This window comes from Numida meleagris, chromosome 10 (genome assembly GCF_002078875.1).
Source record: "Numida meleagris isolate 19003 breed g44 Domestic line chromosome 10, NumMel1.0, whole genome shotgun sequence".
Lineage (NCBI taxonomy): Eukaryota > Metazoa > Chordata > Aves > Galliformes > Numididae > Numida > Numida meleagris.
The window spans coordinates 16,198,629-16,223,412 of record NC_034418.1 but is presented as its reverse complement, the minus strand read 5'-3'; the positions used below and the strand labels follow the sequence as shown (position 1 = coordinate 16,223,412).

The window sequence follows — 24,784 nt, the reverse complement described above, 5'->3', positions numbered from 1 at the left end:
GATGTTAAATTTTGGGAAACACAAATTCTGTGTATGCAGCTGAAACAATTTATGTTCTTAATATAGAATTTGTAAATGAGCATCTACAGTAACTCCTCAAGTAAATTTATTAGGACTGAAATAATATGATAAACTTACGACTTGTTCATGTACAATTCACCAGAAAGAGGAGAAATAACTTATATCTGTGAGTTGAACTTACTCTACCAATGTATTTTCTCTCTCTCTTTCTCACTTTCTTTCTCTCTGTCTCTCTGTGTCCATTAGTAGCAAAAGGGTGAATCCTTTCTGGAGAGAGATTTTCGTAATACCAGTGTGGATAATTTGTGTGAAAATAAGCTGGAAGACGTGACTGTTGAGCTACAAAGCTGACTCCTTAGACTGGATTCTGTGGCTCCTATTTGGGTTGTATGTCTGGAGTAAAATAGCTCCTGTTTGTCCTCCCCTTCTACAGATGAATTAGTTATGCTGGGGGGGGGAAATCCAACTCCAAAAGGGTTTCCTCAGGGAGGTTCTTCAGTGAATGTTTGCCACTTTACTTCCAACACCAGCTTTGGTTTTAGAGAAAAAAGACTTGTTTAGAGGAACGTGGTATGGTCAAACCTCTCCTTCAGGCCAGTTTCCCACAGAGGTGCTAGGTAGCTGTGTGGTGCTGGCAGGCCTAAAACCAGCCAAAGAATTTCAAACACAGCTTAAACCACCTTTACTGACCACCGCCTGAACTGCAGTGCGTTTTCCTCAGCAACGGCTTAGGATTGTGTTTCTTCATAAGTTACTTTCCAGTAAGGGTATTTGATCTGAACTGATCATCCTCGGTTCCTAAAGCAATCCTTTAAATAAATGCCCTCCATAAGTATTCATTCTTTGTTGGCAGCATCTGCAAATGACCTAACAGCACTCATATCCTTTTCATCTGCTTTGTGGGATGGCATAGTAGATCTAATCCTAATGCACTGCAACACCCATTTTCAGGAATAAGCTAATACAATGGTTTCATATGTAGGAAAAACTGCAGTTCTAAAATGGGTTAAAATGCTGTAGATATAAAATGCATTTTCTTTCTGAAATGCCATCAGTGAGAAAACAGCCTTCCAATATATTCCATTGTACTGTCTGCAGTACAATGCAGTTCTATACACTGCAGTCCTCATGCTCCTACATCCTTTTCCCTGACCTCATTATTTGGATGGCAGCACTCTAGAATTAAATTTTCAGCCATATAGAAATAGACTGTACTTAGAACGAGCATTACTTTCCAGTAGAATTGTTGAACGCTTTTTCTTTCTTTTTCTTTCTGCAGCAGTGGCTATGATCAGTCTATTCACATCTGTTCATCCAGTGGCCCTCATTTAGAAAGGCCCATCTCCTTGTCAGTAGATACTATTCCTCTTAAATAGTCAAGCCTTTTAAAAGACTAACTGTGTCAATAAGGACCAGAAATTAATCTGGTGTCAAATACAACATGGAAATGAGCAGCTTTATTCCAGGTGTCAAGACAAGGTCAACTGCAGATGAGTGGATTAATCACAAGGTACAAGCAAACCTACATATTTTCTTAAATTCCTACAAAAATCAAGCGTAAATCATTTTGAAATACTCCATTTTCCTTCAAAGGGTAAAGACAGATGTCTTTCAGCCCTGATCTCATTTTTGGATGTTCTACATCTCTTATTCCTCAGCACAAATAGAAAATCAGTTCAACTGTGGGCAGAGAAAAGCTATTGTGTTGTTTCCCTTTTGACAAAAGCAAACTGAAAGAAATGAATGAATCAGACCTATGACAGTCTCCTTTTGGACTCAAGTGTCTAAGAGCAAGATTTGAATAGCTTTTGCAGGGAGAAGGATTCTTATCTCCCCAAACTTTAGCCCTGCCACTCAGCCAAAAAAAAAGAGGGTCTAAGGGTGTTTAACATTTAACATTTAACAGAGCCAAAGGAGTGGAAGGTAGCTTAATATAGCACCTAGGAGAATCTGTAAGGCTTTTCTGAGGGGAGAAGGTTGCAGAAGAGCCCATATAGGGTCTAAAGTTGAACAAAACGATACAGCATTTGACAGTGATATCGAAATAGATGTTTTCTTTGGTTGAAACCTTTGTTCTTGAAGCAGTATGGCATGGTGGCAATAAGCCATCACATTGGCATATTCTCCAATTTCAAGTATAGATATTGCAGAAATTTTGAAAGTAAACAGAAGGTAATACACTGACATACCACAAGAAGTCATGAGGAAAAGTTGCTTATAGGATACATCTCTGAGTCATTTTCAGAGCATTTACAGAAGATGCAGTGTAATATCAGGAACATGGCTACCACCCCCAGTATAGGGTGACTGGCTTCTTTCTCTTCTTGTCTGAGCTACAGAAGCAGAAGAGGCATCCATAATACTCAGGCATAACCCAAGAACGTTTGGCAATTAAAGCAGTGTTCACTACCTAAAGGACGCTATCCTTGCTACCTTTGGAAAAAAGGTGGAAGGCTGGATGGGAATGCCTTTAGGTCCTACAACTGCAGCTGATCTGCACTAATCTAAATTTTCAGTCTCTGCTGTGAAAGATCAGGCATTTCTCCCATACTGCTTTTGCTGAGAAGTGTTTTACTGAAACGCTTTCTGTAAAGACATATCCAGGTCTGGAACTGAAAAAAATTATTTGAATTTTTTTGGGTCTCTGTCCTATTCTCTTATCTTCCTGTCTTTTACTCTACCAGATTAAAAGACTATAGGACATGGCATTTTTATCTTCCTCTTGGTTCTCAAGACACATTTTTTCATTCTTTATGATAAGCTAAGTAGAATGAGCTTTTTAAGTACAGTATTGTAAGGCATCTATTTGAATCCCATTTTTATGCTTCTTTTTCTGGTATTGGTACCAGAGCTGCAAGAAGGATTTTTATATCAGACTCATGAGTGTTGGGCAAGGAGATAAAAATTGCATTTCTACTCACATTACCTCTGTTTATGCAAAGATTTTTCTAGTTCTTTTTGGTACAGCATCATCCTGGATTCTCATACATTCAGCTGCGTATCAACTCTTAGCAGCAAATCTTTTCAGAGCAATTTCTTTCCAGGCTATAAATCCTTTGTGTGATAGGCATGGCCTGCCTTCCTTGTGTTCAGCTATGTCCAGTTGCATTTGGCTGTGTATAAGTGCCCCTTGCTTGAATTCCCCCAATTTACCAAGCAGCTCTGTTCAGTGTTCTAACCAATTTTTCTTTCAAGCAGTAGCTACAGCAGCCACCAATTTTCTCAACAGTGATTTTACAGTTAATTCTGGATCACTGATGAAAGGATTGAGTTCTAGTAGGCAGTGATGCACTAAAATTCCATTTTTCCATGACAGCTTTCCCTGAAAATAGATGTGTAAAATCTGCCATGTGGCTTGTTATTAATCCACTTAATGTTTACTTTAGGAAGGTACAGTGCTAAATTTCAACAGAATATTGTGCATTACAGTATTCTAACATTACATTTGTAGGAATTTAAATCTGTTACATCCATAAAACATGCTTGTAATTTTACCAGGGTACACAATTAGGTTAGTCTCATAAAGCTTATCTTCCACAGAACCATTGTGACTCACATTCCCTTTTAATCCCTTATCAGATGAGTTCCTTGTCAGATATTTGACAACAGGTCAACAAGGCTTTGCTGAACCATCTCATTTGGTCTTCCTGAATTCTGGCTCAACATTTTCACTTTTACCCAAGTCCAGGATTTTTTCCTGGTGATTTCTCCAAGCAGTCTAGATATGTCCTAAGTCTGTTCCCTTTGAACTCTTGAAAAATAGCCATTCTTTCTGATCTTTGATTTTACTGAACTTGCTCTTGGAAAGTATTTCATAATCCATATGACTCGAAAATAAATCCATGTTTCTTTCACTTCAGGATAAAAGTAGAAAAGTAGAATTAGAGTAGAAAGCCAGTGACTTGCTGCTGAGTGCTTTTTGCATTTCGTAAGATTGTAGAATTCACAGAATCATAGAATTTGTGGGTTTCGTTTGCTGGAAGAACCCTCTCTTTCTCTCTCAGGCTTTCTTCCTGCACACAAAATGACACAATACTTGGTCAAAAAGCCTCTCTGGATATGTTAATATTTGAGTGCTTCCCTATGTACTGTTCAAGCTGAAGTTACCATGGCACTGGGAGTTTAAGAGAGGAGCAACAGGAAGAACAACACAGTTTAGGAACGGGGGAAAAACTCCTTTGAAATGCAGAGTTCTTTTCCAGGCTTCCCCTGGATACATTTAATAAGAGGAAAAAGACTCTTGCAGTGACATCGAATTGCTTTTGTTCCTTTACATTTCCGCTGGAAAAAAAAAATTGCAGAACTTCTTCAGGATTTGAGAACACTTGTAATCCACCTTTTACTGGGAAAAAGACAAAAAATTACAGCCCCCCTAGGCAAACCAATACGTGTATATGTTTTCTTTATTTCCTGGCATGGTATTTCTTCATATTTCTGGACATACGCTTATTTCATACATCATGTGTCCTCCATCACTTGTAGGACTTGAGCCACTGGGTCAAAAAATGCCCCATATCGGATGTTTTCCCTTCAGGTGACAAGATGCGGTAGAAGATGGACTTGCCAGCTGTAATAGTGATCCTATTTGAACAAGCTGATAAGAAAATACTTACCGTCTCCCCAGTAACAGGCTGCATTTCTTCCTAAAACTGAATATGGTCTTGTCTTCTTCATACTTCAGTCTACATGACAATTTTTTCAATCTCTAATATTGGTCTAGAATTGAGCGAAAAACAATGTTTGCTTTCTAATTGCTCTATTTATTTTTATCTTGATGTCGTTTATTTAGCATTAAATTGTAATCTTTCCAAAGCAACTGCTCTGTAAGCAGAGTGACAGCATTTTACACTGCTCCAACACGTGTCTGTCACTCATATAGACAGCCGTCCGTAAACGCGTATAAGAAACTTCATTCTTCCATCAGAAAGCTTGCTGTTCCCAAGTCAAAACAGAAACAAGGGTAGAATATAATTGTTATGAGAACTCGTTCCACAGTTTCCGTGCTGCAATACTGGCCTAATTTCACTAGGGAAGAATAGAAGTTTTATGGAGCTGGGAAAACCAGTGTTCAAAAATTGCTTATAATTTATATGTGCCAAATGGTACTTCTGGCACCTTAATTATTCTTTGTTTCATTATCCCTGGATTCCTGATAGCAGGCTGATTCATAGCTTTCACTTTTCCTCCCTCTAAGATAATACAAGGAGAGGCAAAGCAGCTGCTGTTTGCAGCAATATCTGTCACGAGGGAGAATCCTCAGTAGCGCCTAGGGGAGTCCTTTGAAGAAGGTCTATATGATGTGCTGGGCTCTTTGAGGAGTTGTGGAATACTCTGAAAGTTGGTTTAATGATGCTCACTATTTTGAGGGAGTGAATCACCTGGAATTCAGCAGCAATAATACCTATATTCATAACGATGTCATTCTGCAATATGTCTCAAAAAATGGACTGCAGGCAAGAGGCAGTGCGTATCGGAACACTGCCAAAGCCAAGTAAACAAAAGACACAGGATCATTACTTTTACCAGCCACTGCTTTTTTTTCTTGTAGTGAGAGAGCATCATCTATGCAGGCTCAGTTTTCCTCTCCAGTTTGTAACCATATTCTGCGTGCAGCGGTAGGCATTTGGGAGAAGAGGAACACAGTCATTGTAATTACAAACTCATCAGCCTGATGTGATCTTTGTCCCATTTTCTCTGACATTTCAGTGCTTTATGAATCAAGTTCCATGGTTTGGCTTTAAAAGCCAGAGCTTGTTGTAAACCCCAACCACCAGGAGCACAGAAGGAACGGAAGAAAAACAATAACACATTGCGTGGTTTCCTCAAGGTACAAGGGTACTTGCATCACTGCTTCCACTTCAGTGTGCTTGGCATTGAGGAATTAAAAAATGCATTGGTTCAGGAAACCAGGAGATAATTCCTGAGGCTGAAATGAGCATCCTTGGGGGGAAAAAAAGTTCATTAAGAAAGACAAAATGAGCAAAACTTTGTACTCCAAATTCTGTTACAGTTTGATGAGATGTGTTAGGTGTGCTCCAGGAACACAGGGTGCAGGGTGCTCCTTCACATCATCATGGCCTTGCCCATCCTCAACTTACGTTAGTAAGCACTTGCTGTGCTGCTTTGTAGATAGATGAGCGAGAGTTTCTGGAGGCTGATTATATTTCTGTGGAACCTCATAAGAATTTCCGCTTATGGCTGTCATAAGTCAGCTCGATTTAAACTGAATAGCATCTAACCATAGAGGGAGTGACACACTGTACTTAACCAGATCTGGCATTGCATGATGTTTGTAATAAATGCCTCTTTCCCTTCTTTGTTTACTCCCAAATTCTTTCCTTCTCTAATCATTCTTTTTGTTTGCAGAATTGAGTTGAAATGCCAGTGCCCCATGCTGACATGCTTCAATTTCTGATAGATTCATTTCTTCTCTGTTTCTCTGTGTTTCTTTTCATTTGTTCCATATAAGAAAACGGCAATAACTAAATTAGATTTCCAGGGATAACATCTCATGTGTAATTTCTGTTTTGAAGAATGTTACATGGTGCTAAATGGGAATAACTTTTTGAAATATTTGAAATGTTTCTCTCAAAACCTTTAATGATTATTTCCTTTGGTTGTTAGTGAGTTTATTTGGCAATTATGTTTTTTTAAAGAGCACGTTAGCAAAATGTGCTAATTTTCTAGAAATACTTTCATTTTCCTGCTAATAAAACACAACATTACCTTTTTAAGAGGAAGCTGAAAAATAGTTAAAATCATGAAAAAAGTCAACACGACATTTAATCAATATATGTATTTAATTATTTATTCATTCATTTTTAAAAAGAATTCTCCACTTTCCTACAGCACAGGCACAGCTCCATTCAGTAATGGTCCTCAAGGCCATCTACTGAAAGGCGTCCTACGAGGGCAAATCATGAAGGAGATGTAGTTTGCAAGGCCATGTTTACACCAAGTACCCATTCATTGTGTGAAAAGTTGAGACCTCAGTAAAATGGGATGAAAGCCAGTCCTTATAAATTACTCTTTACTTTTTTTATTTAAGTCCAAATTCCAGCATTTATCTTTCAGTTGCGTCTTGTGCCTGTCTTGGAGTGTATTGCCAGTACCATCCTTTTGCTATCAGAAATTAACCAGTGTCTCTTCTATCCACAATTCAGTTTCATGTTGCGGTTGTAGGAGGCGTTGATTCTATGTGATTTACATAAGATTTTTTTTCCAGCCTGCACTCAAAATTCTTCCATTGTTAATCAATAGGTAAGAGCAAGGACAAAGCATCCTACGTATTCCTCAAGCTCCTTTAGCAGCCTGAAGTGATTCCTCCCTCCATTTTCTTCAATTCATTTAAAAAGTGTACATTTCAGACATTATGGGTAGAAGAAAATGTTTTTCTCGTTTACTCTGAGCCTGTCACATACAAGTGATTTACTTGTAATTAGACAGTTTCATTTCTATCAGTGTAAAAAAGTATCGATCACATTATGCATCATCCCTTTTAAGAAGGACAGTTTGGATCACAAGATTGTATATTATGGATATGTGACCTGGTGAAGAAGATAGAATATGAAACAGACTCTCACTAGAATGCGAGATGAATCTGGAAGAACAGGCTTAAAATTGCTCCGGGATCTTGCAGGTATTCATTCTGCTACAATCCTCTATTTCCTCCTTCTGTGAAGGGCAATAGACCTATTTTTGGAAGCTACTTAGCATTTGCTACCTTCTCTGTCTTGCCTGGGTTTTGAAGTCTGGAAGGTGAAAGTCACCTATATACTGAAAGTGTGTTCTTTTTGCATCCCTATTTAATGGATCTCCTATAAAGGCAAAAAGCAGTATCAGATTGATTTTTCAGTAATGTGCATTCTAAAATAAGAAATGCCATCAGGAAACCTGTTTTTTTGGTATTAAGCTGGAAAGCTACAAATTAGAACTCATTTTCTGAGCTTTCCAGCCAAGCTGAATATTCCCAAGATGTCTGCCTAGTTTGTGTACAGTCTAAACTCCTATGAACAGTAATTATAAAGATTTCATTTCTGTAATATTATAGAATCCCTTACCACTTTGCAGAGGCAGAGAACAAGGTCCCCTTGCTAATAAACTTACTGCTCAAATGAGCAACTAGCAAAGTTAGATGCAGCTTGCTGGTAAGTGGCAGCAGTTTCTCTCATAGCGTGACGTTTTGCATGCACCTTTTGAAGGCTCTGCCAGTTACAGGAATTCCACTTTCCCCATCCCCTGGATAGATCCACGTGCAAATAACCCAACGTATACGTATATGCACCTGCAAACTGAATCTCCTCTTTCTGTGAAGCTCCTCCTTCGTTAGGCTGTGTGCTGTTGTTAGAGCCAGGTGCCAAGTGAACTGGCATACAGCCAGCCTGTCATGGTTTTTTTTTTTTCATTATTATTACTCTCTTTTTGTGTTGACTGAGCCCTGAAATCCTCACTCACCTCAGTAGTTTTCCTCCTCACACACAGGCCCAGCAGCAGGCATTTCACTGTCCGAGCAGAAAACTGCTGGAAGATCTGACTTGAGGCTGCTAAAAACTGATGCTTCCAGTACTCCTGCCTATGAAGCAAAAAAAAAAAAACAAAGATGTGTCATTTTCACTTGCTGCTTAAATTACTTGAAATTTCATTTAGACAATTTTAAAAGGTGCAAAGTGTAATCAAGAGCTGTCAAGCCATACTAAATTATTCAGATCTTCGATTGGAAGGGGGATGTGAGAAAATAAGATTTGTTAATGTTTCTAGTTTGTGTTGTCTTGCTGTGGCAATTATACTTTCAAATATGATGTGCCTGGATACACAAGGACTGTGTGCATAACTGATTGATTAGAGAAGCTGTGAAAAAGGTACCTGTGCTGTGCTAATTTGAAGCAGGCAGAAGGCTCCAGCAGGGCCCGGGCTGGGAATCTGCACAGGACTGAGGGCAGAGCTGTGTGCCTTCTGGGCAAGTCATCTCTGACAGGTGAGCGTGTCTTTTAATTAGTTCAGGCTAAGGAGCCTGCGAGAGGGAGGAAGTTCTTGCTCTTAGTAACCCAGCTGGACATCTTGACTTTATTTTTTTCGTGACTCAACACAAGAGCTTGGGGTCAGCTGAGGATCTTTTTTGCCTCTGAGTGCCTTTGCAAATTCTAGAGCCAGGTCTAATTAGAAGATAGGCTAGAACCATAAATTTTCTAAAAATTGAGAAAATGTGTAAGTGAGGTAGAATAGCAATGTGAACAACTCATCACCCAGCGTACACACCCTGAGGCTGTGCAGCAGCTGCCTTCCTTTTCAAGTTTGCTCTCAGCCCAGCACAGACCTTCCTGGGCTGCCACAGTCTCAGTAGACTTTTCTCTCATGCTTTAAGAATTCTTTTTCTTTCCACTGCAACTAAAGCTTGTTTAGAGTCTCTTCTCCCCTTTTCTCTGTCATACCCTTCTGCACACACTGTACATTCCTTGCTGGCTGTGTCTGTTTTTCCCTGCCCACTGCATCCTGCATTGCTTTACGTTATTTCCCTGGGTATTATGGCTTGCTGTAAAAAGAAAGATGCCATGATCTGCCTATGCTGTGTGCAGTGGCCATCAGAAATAGCAAACATCCTTTTCTGTGGCCCAATCACAAGGCCTTGAAAACAAAGTAATACAGAGTACAAGTGGTTCCTGTGAACGTACTCATTAAATTATTACACTGTCTGGTGCAAGTAATGTTCGGTATCAGATCAACAGTGCACAGGTTACACAGGTGAAAGGAAGTGATGAAGTTTAGAGGGCTTCCAGCACAGAAAGTGAAATTCAGCTGATCAGGCACCAATGTTCTGAGATGTGCTTTACCAGGAAGAGAAGGAAGACAAGAATTGTTTTTGTGGTAAAGCTCTGGAGAAGGTGAGGCAGTAGAGTACAGCTTACAAAGTGGCTTTGCTCAGGAATACCTGGAAAGAGAAGGTGCAATGTGGGGATGGTTTTTCTTACTGTTGACCTGTTCCGAGGCCTTCTCTCCCCTTCCCTTCATTGATGATGATCTGCACTTGCAGTTTCAAAGCCAGACCTACTTCACCTTTTGTTCTTAAAAAGGTAAAAATCCTGGCTAAAATATCTCAGGGTATATCACTTCCAAGCTTGGAAAGTATGTGAAGTTGGAATACATACTCTCATATTGAAAGTTTCCTCCTCTCCTTCTGCATGTATTATTGGATGCATTGCAAGGATCAGACCCGTTCACTTATGTCGAAATTAATGGTCACATAGAGATAGAATTTCTTGGATGCTGAGGGGAGCTAAACACACAGCCCCACCACAGTTACCTCCCTATGTAACACCACTGTTACAGCTCAGATTGTCTCCATTTAGTCTTTTCATAATTGTTCCTCTGAATGTGCCTCTAAATAAACATCTTGTGAGGCTTGTATAGAAGACAGTTAACACCTGATTATTTGTCTGTCTTTTTTGTACATGTAGGGCCAAATTCAGCTGTTTTGCATGGGGAGACGATGCTGGTGATCTTACTGTAGTTCCATTTAGTAGTAAAAAGGGAAATTCAGCCTACTGTCTCTTTCCATAGAGAGTAATTACATTCTGCCTTTTGCTTCTCTTGATAGACTTGTTTCCTTTCTGTCCATGTGTTCTAGCAGGTAAGAAGTAGAATTAGGTTATAATGAGTACAAATGGATTTGCATATCAAGGCTGTTGGGCACAGATAGGCACTGCATTTCCACCTGCCATTTCAAGCTGCCAAAGGAACTGCACATGCCTGTTCTGGTTTATGTCACCACTTCAAACCTCCTTTGAACATTGATCCTGCAGGCAGCCGTCATAGAAGGGGTGATGCCACACTTTCAGCTGCCTTTATTCTGCCAGGGAGCTGTGGTTTGTCCCTTACCATTACTGTTAATGTCTGTTTGGGGGATTTAGTATATCATTTTACACAGTGTTTTTTCCCTGCTCTCAAACTGTCAGGGATCCTTTTTCGTAATAGAAATAGAAAATTAATTTCTGCTTCAATGTTGCTGTGAAATAGACAATACACTGCAATTTAATTTTTGGCATAGCATCTTTCCTGCATTCTGAATCCATATCTCTTCAGTAATACAGATACTTTAAAAGACAGTGGATAGCGTAGTCTGTCCGTCCCCTCTTCTCCCAAATCTTTATAAAATTTAGAAAATAATCCAAGGAGTTGGCTCTTCATACCTGCCATTTAGAATCATTATCATTGAATCTTTTACAGGCTGGACATTATCTTGTCTTAGCATTGCTTACCAAGATAAAGTAGAGTAGAGGAATGTCTTGCTTACCAGAGCTTATGGACAGACTAGTTTAATGAGTTAGTTATATTCTCCGTAAAGAGTCTTTCACTTTACTCCCAGCATACTGAGACATGAATGTGTCTTACTGTCTGCATTTAAGTTGTCCTTGAAAAAATTTCTGGTGAAAGAAAGATTTATTCTATAGGCTTCAAAATTCCGCATCCAGGAAAGAAGACAGCAGCAGTGGCAACAATGAATATACACTTGATATTGAGACAGCACATACAGCAAATGAGACATATTTTCACAGACAGTTGCACGATTTTCAAGTGGATAGAGCTGAGAGCTCAGAAATTGAGAGCTGCCCTTTCAGACATTAGCCCTTCTTTCTTAGCTCATAGTACTTCAGTGCCTAGACTCAGTTTCTCTGCCAGATGGCAGCAATAGTACTTGCTGTATTTGCTCATTTTGAAGGTGAACTTGTAACTGGGTGCTTCACAAGATTCCTTAAGAGTATTTGATGCTATGTACATAAGATGTCTTTATTGGTACTTCTCAAGCTGCAGCTGTCTCTAACTAACCTAAATCTCTAACTAAAAGATCCAGAAACACTGCAATAGTTCCCAGGTTTTATTTTTGCTTGCAAAGTAGGTGAGAATTTAAGGTGGCTATTTATGTACAGGGGAGGCAAAAACAATGGGGACAGCAAAAAGAACAAACCAAATCCAAGAGTTCAAATTCTTCTTGATGTGAAATAATTGTGGATTAGGAAAGCAAACAGAAAAGATGTCCTGGAATCAGAGCTGGTTTTTAGGCATGCAGAAGTGAGGATGTATCTTAGTATGCACATCTGAAGTGTGTGTGATTGTCATTGCACAGTGGGTGGGCAGCCCCCAGCTGAAGCAATGAATTCCGGTCATTGCAGTTGAAGGAATATTATGGGACCTGAAAAAAGAGGAATTGTAAAGCATTGACGTTGTTTCCTTCAGCTTTAAAAGAATGAGTTATGAGGACTAGTTTAAAACCTTAACCTCAGAAAAAAAGTTGAATAAGGGGATCTAATTAAAGAACTCAAACTCTGTAATGGTAGAGCAATTGTCAGCATTATTCATAACTCAATGCAGAAAATCTGACAAAAGAGCACAAATGGAATTTAAATTGAAATAAAGACACAGGGGAGCATCTTCTCTGTCTGAAAGTAATAAATGTTTGGAGCGATCTACCTGGCAAGGTTTAGGAGGTGATGACACCAAGGGCATTTTCAAGAAGCACCTAAATTTTGCTCTGTGGAAATAAGGCATTAATATGGATGAGCTCAGATAAGCCAAATAGCCAATTCTCATATGTTTGCTGCCAGCACCAGCAGCTGCTTGATCTCTAAGGAGCACAACGGCATCCTCTTTCAGGCTGATGGTGTGAGCAACACTCATAATGGATGAAGACGTGTTTAACTTGGATTCATGTTTGAAGTCTCCTTTACTGTAATCTGTATGAAGATGCTTTTCTCCCTGGAGGTGTACTGTTTTCTGGTCCATACACATGGCCTCGAAAAATTTAACAGCCAAGGAAGAAAACAGTTAATTTCTACCATTTGGCAAAGAGCTAAAACAAGCCATTTGTTGCTATTTGTTCATGAAACATAACTAAAATAAAGGATAAAGGTAATGGCTTGGAGTCAGCTTTACTGATAGGTATTTTAGAAATCAGTTTTTTTTCCTTTCATTGGCCCACACTAGCACCCTTTCTCATGCATTAGAGTTCATCATTGACTCCAGAGAATGTGCATTTTGTGTTGACATTTTGGGATGTTTCTTGAACTGAATATGACTTTCATGGTTCTGTGTTTCTGTGCTGTGTCTGGACTGATGGATTCTGTTCTGGTTTTGAATCTAAAAGATTCAATATAATGCTATGATAGCAGTTGTTTTGACAGCTCTTTGCAGATTCAATATAAATACACGTGTTCTGAGGAAATTACACCAGGTTTCATTTTCATCCATGACTGTCGTGAAAACGAAAACACTTTATCAACGATCACTAGTCATTTTGAGCTTCTAAGAGAAGAGGACTGTGTGAACTATAAGCAGATTCCCCATGTGTTTAAAGGTGCACTTTGCTCCTTCAGGTTCTACCTTGAGAAGATGCTTCTGATGACTCTGATTACTGTTGCTGGGTGTTCACCAAATGTGTAAGGCAATCTCTTTATGCAAATGTCAAAAGTAATGTTCCCAAAGGTCAGATCTGAAACAGTATTATTTTGTGAGGAGCACAATGGAACATGAAACAGGTTTGGGGGGGTTCTGTTCTTGACTTTTCCACAAAATGGTTTTGTAATTGTGGATTTAGAGACAAACTCCAAAGGCTGGAAAAGCTGATAACTTTCTGTATGTTTCAGTAAGCTTTGAGAATGTGACCCACTTCCATTTGGATGAGTTGAGTTTTCTTACAGGGATACAGAAGAATCAGATTCTTTCTATAGAATTATTCTAGTTTTTGTGCAAAACCATGAATTCACTGCCTTGAATTTCTCATCTATTTATTGAAGCACACTGGCATGCTTCATTAAATATTTGACTGTCTAGAGAAAGTTTCATTAGAATCACCAAAATCCTTATTTTGGGTGAATTCATGCATTTGCAGCAGCAGTTTTTATAGCAAAAATTAGCATACAAGTAAAATACACATGCTTGTGTTCTCAGCTACCACAAAAATGAACATTACATCCATCTGTGTGTGCATCAACGTTATTTGTCTCAAAGAGGCCAATTCTGAACCAGTTCTGAAGTCCAGACTCATCTGACATCCATATTGTTTGCGTGCAGCACATTGACTAGCACGCTTTATGAACCAGCTGCAGCCAGGCTGCGAGGCTGCAATGAAGACAAATTGCTGCAGGTCACCGTTGGCTGTGCTTAAATCCTTCCATGATCCCATTCCTTGTCCTCTGGTGGTGAAAAGCCAGGAATCTGTAGATCTGAAATAAAGTGGCCACCCACAACTGCTTTAAGAAATTTGGCTAGAATTTAATTAGGTCCTTGAGAAGCATGTCATGTCAGCATCAGCTAAATTGCATTTGTTATGGTGCTTTCAAATTATGCTCTAAAGTTCCATTTTCTTTGCAAGAAGTCCCCACATCCCTAAACTCCAAGTTAAATTGTATCTTTGTCATCCAGGACCTTAGGGGATCTATGCAATTTCACTACTTTTATAAGTTTGGTCCTATATGAAATCTTGTAGATTGCTCAATAGAGTGGAAGACAAAATTGTGTAAGAAACAGCTATTTTAAAAAGTCACCCCTTTAAAATAGTTAACCCCCTGCAAGGTGTATTTGTTGGGCAGGCAAAAAGTGTGGAGGTCTTTCAAAGACAACAAATTAAAATCTTACAGAAAAATAAAATGTTGTAAGGAAATCTGTGAATGTGCTAGCAGAACAACCTCCTATAACTGTGTTCTGTTTTTAGCAGATATCTGTTTTTAGTCTGTAGGATGGAACTGTCAGTTCAACTAGTGTGGTGCTTTGAATTTAATCAGTTTGATCACCTTCATTTATTCACATTGACCAGAACCAAGAGTACAGAGTACTTTTAATTAAAAAATGGTCCCACAGAATGTACAAAAAAGTGATATCCATAAGGGATTCTCATTCCACTTTTCCTTCTTTCAGTAAGGACTTTCAAAAATCTCAGGAGTCACTTACGGTTCTTTTCTATTAATGAAATGATTAATAGAACATCCTAATTATTCTTTAACAAGGAAAGATGTACTTCCTCCCGAGCCAAGGGGCAAACCAAAACATAAGAATTGTTCAGAAAAATGTCTTCAAACAACTGAGAGGTAAAGAGGAGGGAAATGGAAAAAAAAAAAAAAAAAAAGACCTCAAAATTGCATTAAATTCAGGTATCAAATTCTTTAAACCCTTCCTTCACAGGTCGCACGTGAAGGCAGTGATTTCATACCACTTGTGCTTCGTCAGGAGGATATGAATTGAATTGAGGAATAAAACTCTGTCATTTACTGGAAATTGTGAAATTTCCCTGTTCTTTCACTTTATTTGTTCACTTTCTTATTGAAGTCAAACTATACGACTACTCAGACCTGTGAATAAGCAGTGAATTTGGGTTTTGCAAAGTCATTCTGACATTCTTAGAGAACATTTACCGATCGTACTATAAAGTTAATGATTTGACCTCCAGAAGCTCTAAGACGCAAATTTACTCTCCCTTGGTCTAAGCTTACCAGAAGCTGCTTCTGCGTTAATAGCATAACATAGCACTGCATCCAAGCTAATAAACCTGCCAAGTGCTCAGGTATTCAGCGTGCCTTTAGTCATGTTGAAAGGTTCCATACTCTGTTAATACTTTCGCTGTAGTCAGTGAGTCTAATTTCTGCTGTTGTAAATCAGCACAGCTTCAGTGCAGTCCCTGGTAGTCTAGCAATTCCTATCAGCTGAGGCTTTGGTTCATTATATCAGGAAATTACAGTCTTGACAAGAGTGAGCTGTGTAAGAGTTTCTGCTAAATAACTTCTGCAGCTCTATTTCACAAGATCTCCAAGCATGGTCCTGTTCATCCCACGGACCGTGAAACTCGTGCCGTGTTACTGCTGGCCTTGTAAGAGTTCATAGGACAGCGTCACCTCGTGCTGCCAAGGTGGGCAGTGCTGGATAAATTATTGAAAGCTAATACCAAGATTTTGAAAAGCACCTAACTCATCTGAATGCTTCAGGAGTGAAGAGCAGAGTGTCCTTTTGGAGGCAAGATCAGAGATCTGTAGATCCAAGAAAGTTAAAGGGACGCCTGAAGATGTGACATGTTACAGTGAGCATGGAAATTAGGAGACAGGCAAATTCTCTTACTGACTTGTACATAGTATTGGGGTTAAGTCATTTGAATCATTCTGTCTGTTTTTGTCACCTGGTGACTGGGAGTAAATTGCATTAAATAAAAAATTCTGCTACGGAGTGTGTTATTTAAAATAACACAGTGGAAGAGCAAGTGAGTTCACCCATTGTATGTGTTTTATTCCTAGATATCTAATAGGCAGTCTGTCTCCAGGAGTCACAAATTACTACACTTAGAATGGATTATAAATCTCAAGTAAAGCCTAGTCAATTCTACAAGTGATATATTTCTTTTATTACTGACCCTTTATTGCTTCTCTCTCTCATACACATCTATCTTTTTTTTCCTGGGCAGAGGGGGTGTCATGCTGCATTAGTATTCTTCTCAACAGGTTTTCTACTCAGCCCCATTTTCTTTCCTTCTTGCAACAGGCAACTTGAATCTCTCCTTTTTTTATTATTTTTATTTTCCCTAGTACTTACTTGGCAATGTAACAAAACACAGGGGTGCAGAAGGAACTTAAAAGGGCAAGAAGGGAAATTATGACATTTTAAAAAGAACCATTTTTCCTGGAACAGAGGGATTCATTTACTATCACTATTTTTTTTTAGGAAATTGAAAAGATCCATTTCAGTTGAATTTTGCACCCAAAAGACAAACCTTTAAATTAGAGAACATGAATTTAATTGGCGTGGGTTGAAATTACCAGAATGAAATCTTTTGCTGTTCCTAAATAAACATTCCAAAACATCTTGTTCCCTGAAAAATTTTGCTTTTCCAGCTTCCATCTTGACTCACCTTGGGGAAAAACAGTTGAATCATCTCTAGCCATTGCAGAGCAGTACCAGCATCCAAGTCTATTAGCTGCTCATAGTGCTTGAAGGAGTAAATTTCAAGGGATGTGGGGGGTCTGGTATGATTCCAAATCTCAGCACTGAAGATCTAGCATGTGAAGGCCTCTGCAGGAACTGTGGTCATGAATAATAAGCTCTGAGTCAGTTAAGCATAGCTGTTTAACAGCCAGGTTGGACACTAGACCTTCAAGCCTGAGCAGCCAGAAGCCTGCTGAATTAAATCCGCTTAGACACTGAAACATCGTGTGGGGTCCGATCTCTTCCACACGGCAAAGAAGCGTGATAGATAAAACCTGTCATGGCAGGAGGAGGATGCTCAGGGGCTGTATAGATTCTTTACATACGCAAGGAAACCTTGATACTTTCCGGTTGATAGGAAAGTTCTGCAGAACTTCAAGTCTGTTTTGATGTCTGAATGTAAAAATCTCTTAAAACAAATATATGAAACATGCTACGCTGGAGAGAGACAAATCTCTCTTCTACCCTGAGGGACTGAATGCAACTTACAACTGCTGAGTGAATAATTAGTGGTAATTAGCACTAGAAATTGATGCCTTTGGAGATAGTCTGCCAAGTTTTTAAGCACTTTAATACTAATGGATTTTTTTTTCTCAGGGATAAATCTTTATGGAGGAAGCAAGTGCAAATTGATTTTTAAAGAGCCTGTCCAATGTTGAATTTATCTTACAAAAACATTGGGTTTAAAAACAATTACATTTACATTCAATGTATTTTAATGCTTTTTTTTTTTTTTCCAGCAGGTTCATTTTTCTTTAAATATTTTTGCTGTCACTTTTTGTCTAGTTTCTTGGAAAACCGGTATATGGAGTACAGTTGAATCTTTAGGAGGTGCTAAGATAATACATGACACCATGTCAAAGTTTTTAGTTCCTAAATCATTTTTCAGTTACAGAAAACGATTCAGTTTCAGTGGTAATGGCAGTATAATTGTACTTTGAATTGTAAGAGTAAAGTTCTCTGAGCAGGGTAGAGGCGAAGACCTAAGCATTAAGAAAATTGTGCACGCAATTTCATGTCTTTTCTGCCCAAATAGTTGTTGACTGAACTCAGGATCCTCATTTAGGTTTCCTTTCAGGTCCTTCCAGATAAAATCAGGTGCGAAGGCACTATGATTAGGAAAAAGGACCTGAACCCGCCCACCCCTCCAACTCATAGCATATCGAATTTGCATGTTTCTATGGGGAAATGAATGTTAAACGTGTAACCAGGACTTTTGGTGCACTGACAGGCCATGGAGTGGCTGATCAGACCTATTGCACTGCTGGCTTTGTGCAGGGATAGGGATATGGTAAGGTGCGGTCTGGTTCCAGCAGCTTAACCGATTAATTAGACTGAAAAGTCAAAGAGAAATGTAATGTCTTAATTTCCAGAAATTCTGGGCACCCTCACCTCTCCGTGAAGTTTTACCTGAGAAAACACATATTCAAGACCTCAAAACTCTGATTGGAGAAAGCTTAGCGATTTTGCAGGCAGTAGATATGGAAAACTCTAAAATAGCATAGAAAGAAAACTATCTTATTATATTATATGGTAGCCAGGAATCAGAGCTGTGCAGCAATTTCTTTGTCGTTATCGCTAGCAATATACTGAGGATACAAATAGAAATTTCTGGAGAAATCAGAGCTGAAAGCAAGGTTGGAAGCAAATACATGCTAAATATTAAGTACATTAATTACACAAAAGTATGCAACTGTAACAACAGGTGGTATATGGATGGCAGGTCTGGTGAAGCGGTCTGCTGTGGATTTTTTTAATACCATTGAAATTGTGAAGACAACATACATCAAATTACTTTCTGCAGCAAGAAAAGACTGATTTTTATTTATGCGGTCCTGTTTCACTGCCATCTTGAGACATCAGAATATTTGTTCACGCAGGTATAAATATGAGAGCTACAAAATGAACAAAGGCAGACAACAGACTCTCTGCTCCTCTCTCCCTTCCACTTTTACATTAGAAAGTTTCATACAGGTCACAATCCGAACCCAGAACAAATCAATGGAATACCTCCTGTGATTTCCATAGCCTTTGGATGAGGCTCTTTGAAAATGACTGCCTGCTCCACAAGAGATCGTTTTCTGACCTATGTGAAACCATATCTTGTGTGAACAGGTTACATTTGAATTTCGTTTAGTGTCAAATAGAACTTTTGCTCATGAGCTGCATGAATGGGAGACGAGCCATACAAATTTATCTTGTGGACTGCAGCAATGTCAGATTAAAGCATGTCACCAAACAAAGTACAGAGGCCTTTCTTTACAACTTTGTTTCCAAGCATGCTGCCATGAGAGGGCCTGGATGAGTTGTGTGTTTGCCTCAAAATAGCACTTGGATAACTTAGGCAAATAATGTCTTCCTTTTCCATTTTCTTTATTTTCTCTTTAAAACCTGCGTACAGTCAGGAATGATGTACGTAAAAGATGTTTTACCCAAATAATTTTCAAATTATTCCCAGCCAGTGCCACTGTGAAACCTCTGTATTCATACCTTGTTTGTCTTCATCGTTTATTATCCGGAGATATTTCAAATGCATGGTTGTGAAGGTATGCATTAAGACTGGTTTGGGCACCAGTTCTGTTAATTGTGTGATTGTGAACAAAACATCAGAGGAGACAAACAGAGGATACCGAATCATTTTTGTTTATGCCAGCTAACACTAAGGGCTTTTGGGATCACAGATATGTTGTATGCTGCTATTAGGAAATTCACTGCGTTAAAAAAACTTAGAATTTACGGTCTTCTTGAGTCTGTCAGTGATCCCTATTTTCCAGTCAAAAATTTGTACTGAGATCTGAAACTCTTCCCTCACTCCTCCTCTGCCCTCCCTCCCCTTCCACTCAATAATACCCTTTTCTCTCAGGGTATGCTAAGTACAGCATGATTCTCGAGAGATTATTTTCTCCTTTTTTATTGCTTTTGACTCTTTATTACTGCTCATTATAATGTTATTAACTTGGCTGCAGTTATGACAGTATTCAACACCTGTTTCATACAGCAAGCACATTCCCTTTCTCTTCCGTAGCATTGCACACCTGGGCCTTGAATTATTCCCTTTGGCTGAGTTGAAAGAAGGAGCATGAGAGAGCAGGTCCTTGATTTTTCTGAGGTAAGAGGCTTTTAATTTGTGACTCAACATGATTCCTGTTATCGTTGACTCTGTAGCATACATTCCATTCTGGCTATATGTAGGGACGGATACTGACAATTATTTTGGAAGAGTAGTGATACGAGTGGTATTTCTATAGAAAAGGAGAGGCAGGGTTTAACCAAATTTTAACAGAACCGGATTATTTGTTTGAAAAACTCCATGGTGAGGACAGACACACGTACAGAGTTGACCATGGCTTGACTGGAGCATAGAATACACTAAAGGCCAGCAGTCCTCTGGAGCTCCAGCCACGTTTTACTTCCAGCGTTGTTATAAGCAGGTCAGAACAGAGGGTCACCACTTTTTTTTTCTTATTATTCAGAGAAGGTTAAACAATAGCCTGGGTTTGTCTCCTTATGAGTTATGTTTCTGAACATGACACTGTGAAATGCCAGATCTATAAGAGAAAAGAAAAAGCATTGTTTGGAACTGTATTGAAGAGAAATGCTTCCCCACCTGTTTACAGCTTACAAATAAAGACCACGGGTGTTTTCTTCTCAGAGTTGGTGTTTTTCCCTTTATTTAGGCTTATTCAGTTACCAGAAACAGAGTGAAGTCACAGCAACATCCCACAGAGAGGAGAGTGAGGTCATGGGAGCAGGAACAGGATAGAAACATATCCGTACAATTTAGAGTTTTTGTTTTGATCAAATCCTGAAGTACCAAGAGCTTCTGCGCCTCAGGCACTGTTAATCTTGAATCAAGGTTATGAGAATATAGTTAGTGCTTGCAAGGACAAAAGAAGCTATTCAAAATCTATTAATTTCACTGTGTGACACCAAAAATTCTGTGCATTATTGAACATAACTACCTCAGGTCTGTGTAACCAAGTTTAAGTACGAGTATGCCTTGTTTCCAAAGTTGACCAACAGCAACACCATATCTTGATATCCTTACGAAGACCTTGCGTAGAACCATCCAACTTCTGCATTTGTAGCAAGTGTTTTGAGATTAAGGGGATGCTCCTTCAGTTTTTCCTATTCTGAGTTTTCAGAACTTCAGCTGAAGCTACTGATGATCAGACAACAGAAAGCATCCTGGAAAAACTGCTCTGAGGGGGACTGTCTAATCTCCTTTTGTTGAAATATGGTTTGTTTTCTGGGAGGGAAATTGATGGAGTTTACTGCTTGTCTGCTGAGGTCTTAGGAGTGGAAAGACAAGGTGTTAAAAAACATGAACTCCTTGAGTATATATGCATAGTAAATACAGGAATTGTTTGAAAGTAGTAAACATCTATGCATGGCATCCAGTAGACAGAATTTTAAATTTTATAGCAAGTTACTAGGCAGCTTTTAAACATTCCCCTATTTGTGGATACATTCATTTCCTAGGCACTATAGGATGATAAAAAGATCAGGATTTTTCTTTATAGCCTCAACTCTTTGACCCAGTCTGGCTGTATATCTTGATGTCTAGAAGTGTGAAAAGATTTGAGACAGAATATTTTCATCCTAGGTCAACTTTCCCCGGTACCTAATGCATACAAAGGAGGCCTTCAGGAGATTTTGCACACAGTGGAGAGTGATACTTGGAAGTATATGCTTATGACAGCTCTAAATGTAACATTTGTCACTGAGAATCCTTCCCAGCTGTACACTGTTTTCTATTGCATTTCAAAGGAACAGAAGGAAAGGAAATTCTGAGATGACCAACCTAAGATGGCAGTAATGGTTCCCCTTCCCCTGCGTTCCATGAGAGCAACCATGGTTTAAGTTACTTATGTAATGATGTTAGTCATAAATATTAATCAGTATTTGTCCATCTGATCCAAAAAGGAATTAATAGTAGACTCCCATTAGATAGCTTTATTTTTTTTTTACCATCCACTGGTAGTAATGGATGTTTATGTACACAGTTTTCTTTGCATTTCTCACCATCAATCTTTTGCCCCTGTTCATTCATGATAACATGATTATTAATCATGATAATAGCTGGAGTAACTGTGCTCCTGGATTTGAGGCTATATCAATTTTTCTGTAATGAGCTGCTTTTTTTTCTCAAGGCTGTAAGTCAGCCATGAAACAGCTAAGAGTGAGGCAGCAAAGTGTCATAATTTGGGAAAGCTTTTTATTTTTAAAGAAATATTGATGCAATGGAATTGACTGTTTTGAAGCTAAAAGGAAGTGAGAGGCACATCTTTGCTTATTCTTTTGGGTGAATATTCTGTATCAGCCTTGTAACGGCTTTTTCTCCTCAGAGAAGAGAAAGCAGCTTCTTTTCAGCTTGAAATGCTGTAATGCAGGTTGCTTTAAAAACGAAATGGATGACATGGCCATGGAAGTGATATTTTTGCAGGGGGAGAAATGAATGGTATTATTATGTGATATTACTAAAAAGGTAAACTTTGGAAATAGAAGACATACCTGTGCTTAAACTGCGTGCTTAGCTGCACAGACAGCTATTTAGCAGGGTAAGGCTCTGAAGCATTAGTAATATGTTTTGGCAGTAATGACTGTTTCAGCATCTTTAGAAACTTCTGATTTCCATGCTCTCGCTTTAGAGAGGAAATGCAAAGTTTACTTGTTTAGATTTTGGTACAGCAGCCCCAGGTGTACAACGCTGGCTTGGTTATGCACTTCATTATGCAAGGGGAGTTACACAGATCCCTGAATCATGGTCCTGTGAGGTGCACGAGGTGGGTTACTGTTACAGCCACTGCTGGTGCTCTGTGGCATTACAGAGTTACTGCCTTTTCGTATTCTCCTATTTAAATGCAACCTTCATAATGCTTTGGTGAATTCTCTACCAGCTAAGCAATAGTAAAACACATCAATGAAAATCTCAGCTGGCCTAAGTTGCTATGAATTCGGTGGCTTCTGTGAAGCTGTAACATTTGCACCAGCTACGTATTTGTGAGTACTTGTGAACTGCAGGGGCAGATTAAGTGCATCATGAGCTTGTCAGTTCTCAAGAAGCCGTACTGAGACATTCCCATATGAAGGGAATGGCCAGGACAATCACATGTCTCAGCATGGTTGAATCCTGCTGAGATACCCAGTAAACAGGATTGATGAATTTTCACTCACTTGAGCATGCACAGAATTCTTGCAGTAGCAAGAACATCCAAGGCATCTTTCACTTTGGAATCGTGCTCTTCTCCATGACTAAAGTAGCCAGTGTTGTAATGAGAGTTGGATGTTGACTTGGACATTGCACACACTGTGAAAGTAAATTATCTAATCTGATTAGTATAGTCTATTGCAGTCATAGGATAAATACAGTAATAGGACAATAAATCGCATCTATCCACTCTGTGAAGTTTACCTGATCAGTACAAGAAGGCTGAACGTACCTAAATATTTGTTAAGAAACAAGAAAAGACATCAAGTTCTTTTTGTAATGCTGCAGTCCTGGCTGAATAGAAAATAGCTGCCATTCTAAAAGGTTACCTATCAGGCTGCTCCCTATTCTTTTTCTGTTTTTCTTGATGCTTAACTAATTTTTTTTAAGCGGTATATATTATTTTAATTAATTTCAGTAATTACTAAAGTATATCATAACATCATCCCAGTTTTCGTTACCATTCTATTATAAAACTGCAGTTTAAGGAAAGCCTTTGGTAGTTACGCACATGGGAAGGGAATGGGATTTTTATCTAAGCAGCCTGGAAGAAATATCTCACCTAGAGGTGCAGCAAGCATTTTACCTTAATTTAAACACCAGAGAACATCTCCTGAGCATGTCAGATCCAGATATTTCAGTACTCCAGAGCTGCTGGTTATATTCCACATTAGACAATGCGTGTACTGTGGAGCTAATTAACAAAATCTGCAGACTGAAATGAATGACAGTTACGTGCCAGGAGAAAGAGAAAAGTACTTTTGACACACGCAAAAATTTAAGTTAAAAACAAAAACGTGTATGCTGGGGGAGAAATAAGATGTACTAGAGACATGCATACATCTTTTACTCTTTGAACACCTTCTGGTGAGCCAGTTTTCTGCCTCTTTGGAGATCTGTCTGAAAGATGTTTGCCATGTAAAAGCATTGACCATTAATAAGTCCCATGATGTGAATCTGTGCTACCACTGCTTGCACACACAAATACAGAGATTGACTTCCAGTTTAAGGAAGTGGAGGAGTGATGCAGAGAGAGCTGTTATCCCAACACTGAGCTTTATGCAGCTGTTTTACTGAGCAACTTGTTTCTTAAGACCTATTCATTTTTAGGTTGTTCTAAGTTGTGATGTGTTGGATATGTCCTATGAATGGGAATATTTTGGAGTCCCAGTCAGTTTTATCACATCCAGAGATGTTTCCCTAGGTGGCCCAGGTGAAACTTTTCAGTTAAAAAACATATTTTGTTGTAGGTTGTAATAGCGATGGTTTTGTGTTTTTATGTGGAAAGGACTTAGTAAAATTTAGGGCAGGTGGTTAGCTGGCTGATGTGTTGATGCCAAAAGATAAAAGTAAATAACAAAGCCACTCATTTTCAGTATAGCTGAGGACAGAACTCCAAGAGTTATCTGCTCATCAGTGTTGTAGGAAAACGTACCTGAAATTTTAAGAGTAACTTTTAGAATTCTATATCCAGTCTGAAAAGAGGCACCGCAGCCTGGCTGTTTGACCCAGCAGAAGTAGGTTGACACTGAGTTTTCTATGAAATTTCAAGGCATCCTCCACATGGCAGCATCATGATTCTGCAAAGCTTATATATCT

General features: G+C 38.9%; 1 long non-coding RNA gene across 2 annotated transcripts in view; it reads left to right on the top strand.

Annotated features, from left to right (window-relative positions):
- Nucleotides 1-20,084, top strand: part of LOC110404588 — a 51,784-nt gene extending 31,700 nt beyond the window's left edge. For both annotated transcript variants that reach the window (XR_002442334.1, XR_002442333.1), the window contains one exon: nt 20,000-20,084. This is a non-coding gene — a long non-coding RNA (uncharacterized LOC110404588). The remainder of the gene's footprint in view (nt 1-19,999) is intronic.